Source organism: Harpia harpyja, chromosome 12 (assembly GCF_026419915.1).
Source record: "Harpia harpyja isolate bHarHar1 chromosome 12, bHarHar1 primary haplotype, whole genome shotgun sequence".
NCBI classification, from domain to species: domain Eukaryota; kingdom Metazoa; phylum Chordata; class Aves; order Accipitriformes; family Accipitridae; genus Harpia; species Harpia harpyja.
The window spans coordinates 30,235,406-30,245,232 of NC_068951.1; the positions used below are offsets into that span (position 1 = coordinate 30,235,406).

Consider the following 9,827-nt stretch of genomic DNA (forward strand, 5'->3'; position numbering starts at 1 on the left):
CAAGGACGGGAGTGAAAGGCGGATGCTACAACCTCCTCCCCCTATACCAAAACGTGAACCAAATAGTAATCTGTGGTTGGGATCATCTCAGGGCAGGGGACAGTGAGCAGAGCTGCCAAGGAGAGCCTGGGAGGCAGCGGCAGGGCTCAGAGGCTGGGGATGCTGCACAGCCGGAGGCAGAGCTGGCACAGGGCACGGGGAGCAGCAGTTTTGGTTCTGTGGCCTCTCTCGGGCTGGCTTTCTCATTAGCTAACTCCACCAGCCATATACAATCTATAAAAGCTTGTCTTCCCTTGCTCAGCAGAGGTTCCCCACAAGCAATAATATTTCTTCTGGCTTCCTTTGGGGAAGCAACGAAGACTGTTTGGTTTTCTGTACCTGGGGCCAGCAGAGCACCAGCTGCTTTGCAGGTAGCATGGAGAGCTGCTCCTCTCTGCAGACTGTTTTAAATAGATTTAAATGGGCTGTAAGTGCCCACAAGGAGAAATGAACCCTCTCCTGGTCTAACAAAGCTCTCGTAGCTCATTCTGGAGGGCAGACATACCAGTGAATATCTGACCATGGGCTGAAGGCTTTCCTGAAGGGATGCAAGCCCCATGCGTACCCCCAGGCTGTGGGCAGCCGGGCTGGACCCCGAGCTCTGCCTCACGCTTCTTCCCCAGGGCACATCCACCCAGCTACAGAGCCAGAGAGGCGGCATCTCACCTGGCACATGATGCGTTGTAAAACGAGCACTGGTGATTTCATGTTAAGGAAGCTCAAAACAGCCTGATGAGGGAAAATATGTCTCCAGAAAAAGGGTACCATATGTGCCTGCCAAGCAGAGCTGCTCTCGCCGCTGCAGCGAGGCTTCTGGTTACTCATCGGCAGTGAAACGGACTGCCAGGCTGGTGGCGAAGAGACATTGCATTACCAAGATTAGACACAAAATGTATTTTACAGGAGGGCTAAAACTAGTCTGAGGGTAATTAATTTTACAGCATGCTGCCTTTTGGAGCTTGCCAGAGGGCAATTCCTTCTTCCTGTGGCTTTGCTGTTAGCAAGGGAACTCTAAGATCGAGTTGCTGCAGGGGCCCTGTGAGCACCCGGTCACCCTGGGGGTTCAGGTGAGCAAGAGCATCTCTTGCAACAGGGTGAGGAGGGTGCAGGCAGAGCCCTCAGCTGACCCGTGCTGAGGGGCAGCAGCACCTCCGCTCCCTACCCGCCCTGATGGCACTCTGCCAGGGGAATCCTAAAAAACAGCCCGTGGGCACTTTTCCACTCGCTGGGTAGATCGCTCTGGCTGAAGGATTTGTACTGGCTAAAGTCTTCCTATTTGTGTCTCTCCTGTGTCACCGCTCGCCTTCCTGGTCCCCACAGCCACTCCTCCCCCGGGTTTCCTCACCTCCATCACCACCCACGCCGCAGCTCTGTTGTACGTGCCGTGCCTCGTGGAGGCTCGCAGGAGTGCGGCACAGCCGGCAAATGGCCTTTCCTGAGCACACGGTGCTGAAGGAGGAAGCAGCAGGTGTCACAAGCTGCTATGGGATAAATTAATTGTTGAGGCAAGAAGAAGGTCATTGCGTTATCTCATTGCTAACAGAAAAGTTCAGGCAATTAAGCTTTAAGACACATTGGAGGTACTAGCAGCGATTACAACTGTCAGACAAATATTTTGTGGCAATAAATAACAAATGAACACAGATTTTTACCAGGCTTTTTAAGCTTGGGACAAAAGAAGGTCTTTTATTTATTTTTTCTTACCAAGCTCCCCTCCACAAAGGCAGTCAGTAAATCCAATGTACAAGCCTTTGCTGGGAAGGAGAATCTCTTCAATTTGCAGCCCCGGTGTAAGCTCATCTGTGTATCATCATACCTTTAATTGTGCCTATTATGCTCAGAAATCACCTATGATTTCATATAAACCCTGTAATATAAGGCACAGAAGTGTCAGAGTGTTGCTGAGGAGCAGAGGAAGCTCTGCAGGCAGCATTTCCATTACAAACCGACTACTCCACAGCCCGTGCCAGCTTGTGTTGTGCATGTTGGACCAGCTGGAGCAGAACGGCCTGGTGCAGGACCCAGCTGCCGTAGCCGGGATGCCCCATGGCCTCACGGGCAGAGAGCGAGCATCCCCAACCGGCCAGCCATTGCCCCCAGCAAAGCCCAGCAGCCAGCATAGGGCCTGTGATGCGGCCAGTGCTGCTGTTGGGGGAGGACTTGAGATGCTTTGTCCACGAAGGCTAGCTGTGATCCCTCCTGTGGTGACCACAGAGGGTCTAGGAGCTTCCTGAACACCTAAAAGGCGAGTGAATGTGCTGAGCTTCTCACCTGACTCTGCATGGCACAGCTGTTGCTGCAGGGAAAAGCTCAATGGCAAAGACCCTGCCAGGCAAGTAAGGATTCCCACCGCAGGGTAGCAGGTATTGTTGAAAAAGCCCAAAGCATGGTCCAGCTCGAGTGCCAGCCCCCTGTGAGCTGCAGAGCAGCCCTGCGCCCTCTCAAGAGTATTTTCTGAGACACCCAGAGCAGGGGAGAACCTCTCCACAGCATCACCAGCATCGCTGCAAGGCTTGAGCGGGGAATAGTGTGTTCACGAGGCCAGCTGCCTCCGCTCCCTTGGGGATTAATGGCACTCACACGTGCTAGTGAATCATTAAGCTCAGGAGAAACAGTTCTCCCGCAGTAATTGTCTTCCTGTTGCGCAGTAATATCTGCTAATAGTACTGACAGCCTTCACCTTTGGGAGGCGTATAGTGTCAGAATTAGAAAAAGGGTATTCATGTTCCTCCTGACCCTGTGCAGACTTCAGCCTCTCTGGACAGCCAATTTTATCCCAATAAATAACGGGCTTGCTTAGAGATATTATAAATAGACTGATAAGTAAGCATAAATGACAGGGCTGCTATTATAAGAGGGTTATGTTGACATTACAAACCAATGCTGAAGCTGGAGAAGTGATGTTGGGGTCACTGGGCTCCCAGGCAGGATGTCGGTGATGCCCATTGCAGAGGTTCACCTTGAGATATTTCACATTGCTTCAGGATGTGTTTCCATAGCTATTCACTGACAGCAGTTTCCAAGCTATTTTTAGTACAAACAAAATAAAATAATAACATTTTACATAAAGGACAGTTCCCACAGTTTACAACTGCTGCAAGCCTCTTTAAGCCTTTGAGTACTAAGCATTTTTGAAAGCTGGGAACAGTCTTGGAGGATGCGGAGGCCTTGGTGACAGTGGTAGGAGCTGGAGCAGGGAGCTTGGGAGAGCCAGCTGAGCCCGAGGCGCCCATCCCAGGGAGGAGGGTCACGACAGGGTGATGGGCAGAGGAAAGACAGGGAGGGTTACAAAGCAGAGGATGCGGGGACACCTGAACCACTGCACGGTCACTGTCCGCTGCAGAGCTGGAAGATGCTGCAAACACTGCGGGGTCCAGACAGAGCGGTACCCGAGCAAACCGCGTGGGAGAGCCCATCCAGTGCAGCTGGTCTGCAGGAGCACCAGGGCCCGGCCCAGCCCTGCAGGCGCTCGGTGCTCAAACTGTGTGGCTGGCTGGGCACTGGGCTTAGGAGACCGGGGAGTGGAGGACACATCTGGCAGCAGTGCCTTTGTGCCGGGGGACCGAGCTGCAGGTCCCCGCCTTGGCACAGCACCGCGCTCTCCCCAAACACAGCACACCACATAAAAGGCGGCGGCACGTATCACACAGATAAGACATTTCCTTTCTGAAGCGCTTTATGACTGTAGCCCGGTCAGGCTTCCTCTCACCGCCCAGATGTTACGTGACCTCTGGGGCAACACTCTGCATACCAGAACTGCTGCTTCTGTCCCCAGTGGCATGAGACAACGCTTGCCGGGAGACCTGAGGTCCTGCGCTGGCCTGACAGACAAAAGGAAGGGTTTGCCTACCCGAGCGCTTGTCTGTGTCCCCCAGCTGTAACAGTCTGCTTAATTAAAAACCCGCCTCTCCCTGCAATCCCGGCATGGCAGGAACTCCTGCTGGTGGAGGGGAGCGAGTTTGGCAGGTCTCTGCGCTCCCCGGGAGAGGCAAGCGGCTCTGCCCACCTTGGGGCCGGGAGAGGGAGCACAGCAGGCGCCAAGCGCAGCCCCCGGGAGCAGATGTCCCCGTACCGGGGGTCCTCGGGAAGCCCAGCCTCCCCACCCCCCACCTCAGGGGTCTCTTTACGCAAAAAAGAGGAAAGGTCTTCAAAATAACACTTGAGACTCTTACTTGCTCCCCCTGAGCCTACTCAGGACACATCCCAACTTCTCTCCATGCGTCCAAGGGCTGCAGATCTGCTTCCTCCGGGCGAGGAGCCCGACGCTGCCAGCTAACCGCTGCAGCCCGGAGAGCCTGGAGTTGCAAGGAGAGAAAAGCCACCAAACCTTCTGTGACTCACACCGAAACCATGAGTTGTCTGCATTTCCAGCCAGGCCTGTAATCAGGCTGGAAAAGGGCTGATTCTGAAAGGGTGGGAGGGTGCCAAGGACCCGGCTGTCAGGGGGGTGACAGCCTGAGCTAGGTGACCCACAGTCCGTCCCCAAGGGTGGAGACCCCCAGGCTGGGGGGAGCATCTCCAAGCAGCCATGCCTCCATTTCCCCCTGGCTGCTCAGGGGCTGCTGCTGCTGCAGAAGCTTCAGTAGGTTTTGCTGCTGACAACACTCCTACCACCTTCAAAATTAGGTCTTTTGAGGAATGTGCGATGCGCGCTGGTGTGGTTACAGCTTAAGACACATCCACTGCGTGGTTACCAGCTGGCTAAAAATCCAGCCGTGCTCCTTTGCTGCCTTTGCTTACAGAAGTCCTCCAAAACAGTTGTGATTGCTTCGGGAATGCTGTTACTAGCTCAGAATCTCCTGTCTGCCCACTGCTCACCGCTGCAGGGCTGTAGGAGCTCCTGCGAGCTCTCCCACCGCACTCCACTGGGGATCAAAGCCACCAGCTCAGCTCAAAGCACTGCTGAGAGTAGATCTTAAAGAGTGTTTCAGCCGAGTCCTAAAAAAAGCTTATCCGCTTTCATCCTCGCTGTGGTCTAGCCGACATCTACAGGCCCCTGAGTAATTCCTTGCAGATTCCCGTTCTCTCTGCTGTATCAAACCGGAATGAATCCTGTCGAAAAGCACATTTCAAAGATCTTGGTGATCTCAGCAGTCCCGTCTCCACTGGCTGGGAGCTGGGTGGCTGGGAGGGAGGCAGCGCTGGAGCAGTGCTCTCCAGGAGCAGGAGCTCAGCCTGGCAGGCATGCCCTGGAGATGCCAAGCACAAGGGCTGTATTGTGTGTCCTGTCTCCTCGGAGACCTGGCTATCAGCTGGGCTGGGAATTCAGGTGTATTTTTTCCATCTCTGGGATGGAGTTAGCATGCTTGGTTTTTTTTCTAAAGAATTACAGAAGAGGGGAAACAGCAGTCAGAAGATGCAGTCCTCCAGGGCACCAACATTTCCCTGGAACGGGAAAGAAAAATGCCCAGTGTTATTCTCAGATACCAGGACATCTGTCCCACTTCTGCTTCCCTAGTATGATCCCCTGCACATGCCAGGCACACACCATCACCGAGCCCAGCCTAAGACCACCTAAGCCCCGTTTACTCACAAGTAACAGCATTAGTAGCAAATCCTCCATCCCATGGAAGGCCAAACAGAGCAGCAAAGCCAAGCCCCAATGCTGCTGGGCAGAGCTGTGTACAAGCATGCACCCAGGATCACGTTAGCTCCTGGACACAGACCTCAGGGCAATATGAGCAGCTCTGGCATAGGTCTTTGTTAGGGGACAGAGGTGGTGACCCTCAGCGCCATGTGGGACGTGACATTCGGATGGGATGCATGTCCTGGGAGAGCATCACACCCCAGACACCGGCACATGAGGCCTTCTGCCCAGCACAGCTTGAGAGTGGCCACATCTAGAGCAAACCCCCAAAACCGCATGTTGCTGGTGCTCTTCTCTTCACTCTGAGGGATTTCTGGAGGATTTTGGCATGGGTTTCAGTTATGGTGCAAACCAGAGCATGACTGCAACGGGTCAGAAAGTCACAGAAGCATCCGTGTGCAGGATCCTGCCACGAGTGGGGGACCGGGAGTGGAGATGAGTGGTGCACGGTCCAGCCGCAGCAGCCAGGGCCACAAAGAGCCTTTCAGGGCGGCAGGCGGTGGCTGGGGCTCAGCCCGATGCTGCGGTACCAGCCTGTGCATGGGCAGCAGCACCGGCGCGCTGCTTGGCTCTGTCTGCGCTTTGTGCTGGCTGCTGAATCGTCTCTGGCGGATGCGTCGCCCCTTGTTCTCATCTCCCAGGGCTGAAAGGGACCTTTTCAGGACCTGGGGACAGTTGCTCACCTCTGCCCAGTGTTCAGGACACCCAGTGCTTGTGGCACCCGGCTGGGCCACAGCACCAACACCCATTGCATCTGGGGGGGGACTGCAGGGAGCAGCACAACTGTAAAGCACCACGTACTGGGGCCCCACCGTGTGCGTGGGCTCGCAGACAAGCTAAAAACCCCCTTGGGCTGCACGGGGGAAGGGATGAGCAATGGCTTAACACTTAGAGCCAAGGAGCCCGGGTATCTGCCTACTGCATTCCCACAACCTCCTCCACACAGGAGAGCTGAGCTGATGCACAAGAGGGCCTTTGCGGCACGCTCGTCCCAGGAGCCAGGGATGCCCTGCCAGCTCCCCTCTGCGTGCAGGCAGCAGGTGGCTGGAAGGGCCCCGGGGGTTTCAATCCACGCCAGCACCCTGGGGACAGCCCGTCCTCCCACCCACCACCCCACGGCCCTCCCGTGGCAGCCAGGGTGGGAGCCGGCTGGAGGCGGTGCCGCAAATCTGCTCAGGTCGCAGTGCTGTGTTGTTTTCAGCAGCGGGTTAGAGCTAAGTGACTTCTGGCAGTGCTGGGGTGGGAGGCTCTGGTGTCAGCAGGGCATGGGCCCAGAGGTTTTCAGGGCTGCTCTGGCCAGGGGGAAACACTGCACATGGGAAAGATGTTCTCAGGGTGAGCCTGCTCCCTGCCACCGCTGGCAGGGCTGCAGGCAGGGCTGCTTCAGATTTCCAAACGCCTTGGGAGCACACAGCAACTCACTGTTCAGCCACGCACACCCACACCCCACACCCATCCTGCGGCAGGCTGCCCTGTGCCCCTGTAGCCTCCCCAAGATGCCACGCTGTCTCTCGTGGCACTCCTGCCACGTGCCTGTGTGCCTGTCTCACCCCGCAGCATCCCTGTACCGTGCTGTCCCCATGGCACCCGCACCTCCCACCAGCACCGTGGTCCCAGGCCGGCCGAGTCTGTGAGGGAAACCTGCTTTAAAGAACAACATGGGAAAAAAAAGTCTGCCAACCTCTTGAGGTGCTCTTGATGTCCCTGCCAGCAGCTGACCTTCCCTGGCGCAGGGGCCACCAGCTGCATCTGTAGGTGCATCCCTGGGTCTTGGTGCAGAGCGCTCAGAGAGCTCAGCCAGGGATGGTCACTGTCCCCCAGGCACAGAAACAATTTTGGATGGCAAACTACAGCTGAGCAAAATCTTTTAAAAGACCCTGTGCACCGGCCTGTGCATTTCTGTCTTCTCTTCAGCAACAAAATGCAGACTGGGCACCCCCAGAACCATGGGGTGCTGCAACACACAGGGGCATCCCTGCACCTGCAGTCACCCCCCGGCCCCCCAAATCCCCAGTCCTGAACATGTCACCCCGCACAGAGAGGCTGGCCTCTCCTCTGTGCCCGCCAGGGCTTCCCACACACCAGTTACCCCCTGCACTGGTGAGCCCCTTGACGCAATCGGATGTCAGCCTGGCACAGCACAAAACCACGTGTACTGTGACAAAACGGCCATTGCCAAGAGGAGCCCTGGAGCCACTTGCTGCCCCCCTGGGACATTCACCCCTCCGAGCCCCTCACTGATTAGTGCCAGAGCACAGCTGGAAGTGAATTATCTGGCCAGGCAATTAACCTGAGGGATCTCCCAGGAGCTGAGAAACAAAGGAAGGGTTCAGAAGGAAGCAAGGGACCGGGAGGAGGAAGAGGAGGAAGCGTTGCATCCCTGGGGGATGCTGCCTGGCCGGCAGCAGTACAAGCAGGGCTGGCCTGTGCCATGCCGGGGGTTTGGCCCCCTCTCTCCTGCGCAGAACCCTGCTTTCCATGCGTGCCAGTGGCGTTGCTCATGACAAAGTGCTGCTCCACAGCAGGTGAGCTGGAAGAACAGCATGTTGCTCCTTGCTGAGGGATTCAGTGCTACAGAAAACTCAAAAGCCACCGAGCAGGGTCAGAGAGGCAGGAAGCAGGGTAGCATCCAGAGGGGCTTCAGGGAAAGCACTGGTGAGCCGGAGGAAAGCAGCTTCCTCTGCTCTTGCTGATCCAGCACCCTCTGCTGCATGCCAGCACCCAGCCAGAGGCACATCGGCCAGCTACAGGGGACAGCAGGGACCTCTCAGCAGTGAGAAGCAGCAGCAGGGTCAAGAAGCAGAGGCAGGATAAGGAGGGAGGGGGTGACCTCCTGGCACCACTGGGACCATTCCCAAGCACAGCAGGTTGAGCAAGAGCAGTGTCAGGGCTGCCAGGAGCACCCTCATCAGAGTAGATCCATCCCTTGCCCCTGAGCACTGGTCCTGCCCTGAGCAGGATCACAGGCTCTGCCCACTGGAAACAGGGATACATGGGGGGGAATGGAGGGGTCAGTCCAGCCCAGTGGGGCTGAAGACCAACATTCTCTACCCCAACCCCAGTGGGGACAGCCACAGGCGGGGCTGAAATGGGATCCTGGGCCATGGGCAGGGCAGGGGATCGCAGCTAGGGCTGATCAGGTCCTGATGATCCATCAGGGAGTAAGATCCTTCTCAGTGGTTTTAAACTCATTGCAGGTCCAGAGGTGGCACACCAACAATAACTCAAAGCTTCTGTTGAACCAATTGGTAAGTTTTCTGGGTCTCTCCTTCAGACCATACTTTCAGTCTCGTGACAACAAATACCCTAATTTCACTGTGTGGTGGATTGGATCTTGGTAAGGTTTCCCACAATACCTCCAAGATCTCACGGTAGGGGAAGCAGCAAATACTCACCCTGTTTTCATGGGTACAACACAAACCTGCTGCTTTCTGCACTAGCAATGCCTAGCCCTGGGTGGGCTGCTTCAGATGCACCAGCAACATTCAGACTCCTAAGGCTTGAAAAACTGGCTGGAAGTCTCTGTGGCAACATGTTATCTCGCAAGATTTATGGTCCGTCCTGCTCCAGGCGAAGTAAGAAATACCATTGCAGTGATAGCTCTGGATATTACTGCATTTTTTTATGCTAGTGCTCTGATGTTCACAGCTGAGGGATAAATGAGGATGGGAATATCTACACTTTCACCCCTGGCTACAGCAAGGAGCTTTCTGGGGGTTTGGTGTGTGGGTATTTGGGGAGGGGGAGAGCAGGCTCCTGTTACTTCCCAACTTGTGAGTCTGGCTGGAAAATAAAGTAAGGTTGTGCTCTAGGATGAATATCTGTGCAAGCACAGGAGGGGGATTTTAATCTTCTATGTCCTCCTTTCCCTTGGGAAAGGCATGACTGCTCCTCAGTGCCTGGCCCCATATGCTGATGGAGAGGTAAGCAGCGAGGGGAGCAAATGCCCCAGGGACCAGCACATTGAAGCTTGTCAGAAATGCAAAGGGAGGACGGGCCGAAGTCCCTGCTGAGGGCTGCATGTGTCTGGGGTGGCTGCAGTGAGGCCATGGTTCCCAGGGTACAGCTCCTCAGCACCATAGTCAGATCCCAACCGGTTTGCAGGTGGGATGACCCGCTTGCTGCATGGCTGTGAAACCAGAGCACCCCCACTTTGGGAGAGCTCTGTTTCCCCAGGACTCATGTGGGAGGTGAGGACAGG

General features: G+C 55.8%; 1 long non-coding RNA gene across 1 annotated transcript; it reads right to left on the bottom strand.

The window, feature by feature from the left end:
* Positions 1–1,792: 1,792 nt before the first annotated feature.
* On the bottom strand, positions 1,793–4,618 carry LOC128149158 (uncharacterized). The gene is made up of 3 exons (XR_008237552.1): positions 4,212–4,618; positions 3,749–3,860; positions 1,793–3,063 (listed from the first exon to the last, which is right to left on the bottom strand). It is a non-coding gene; the product is annotated as an uncharacterized LOC128149158 (long non-coding RNA).
* Positions 4,619–9,827: the final 5,209 nt, after the last annotated feature.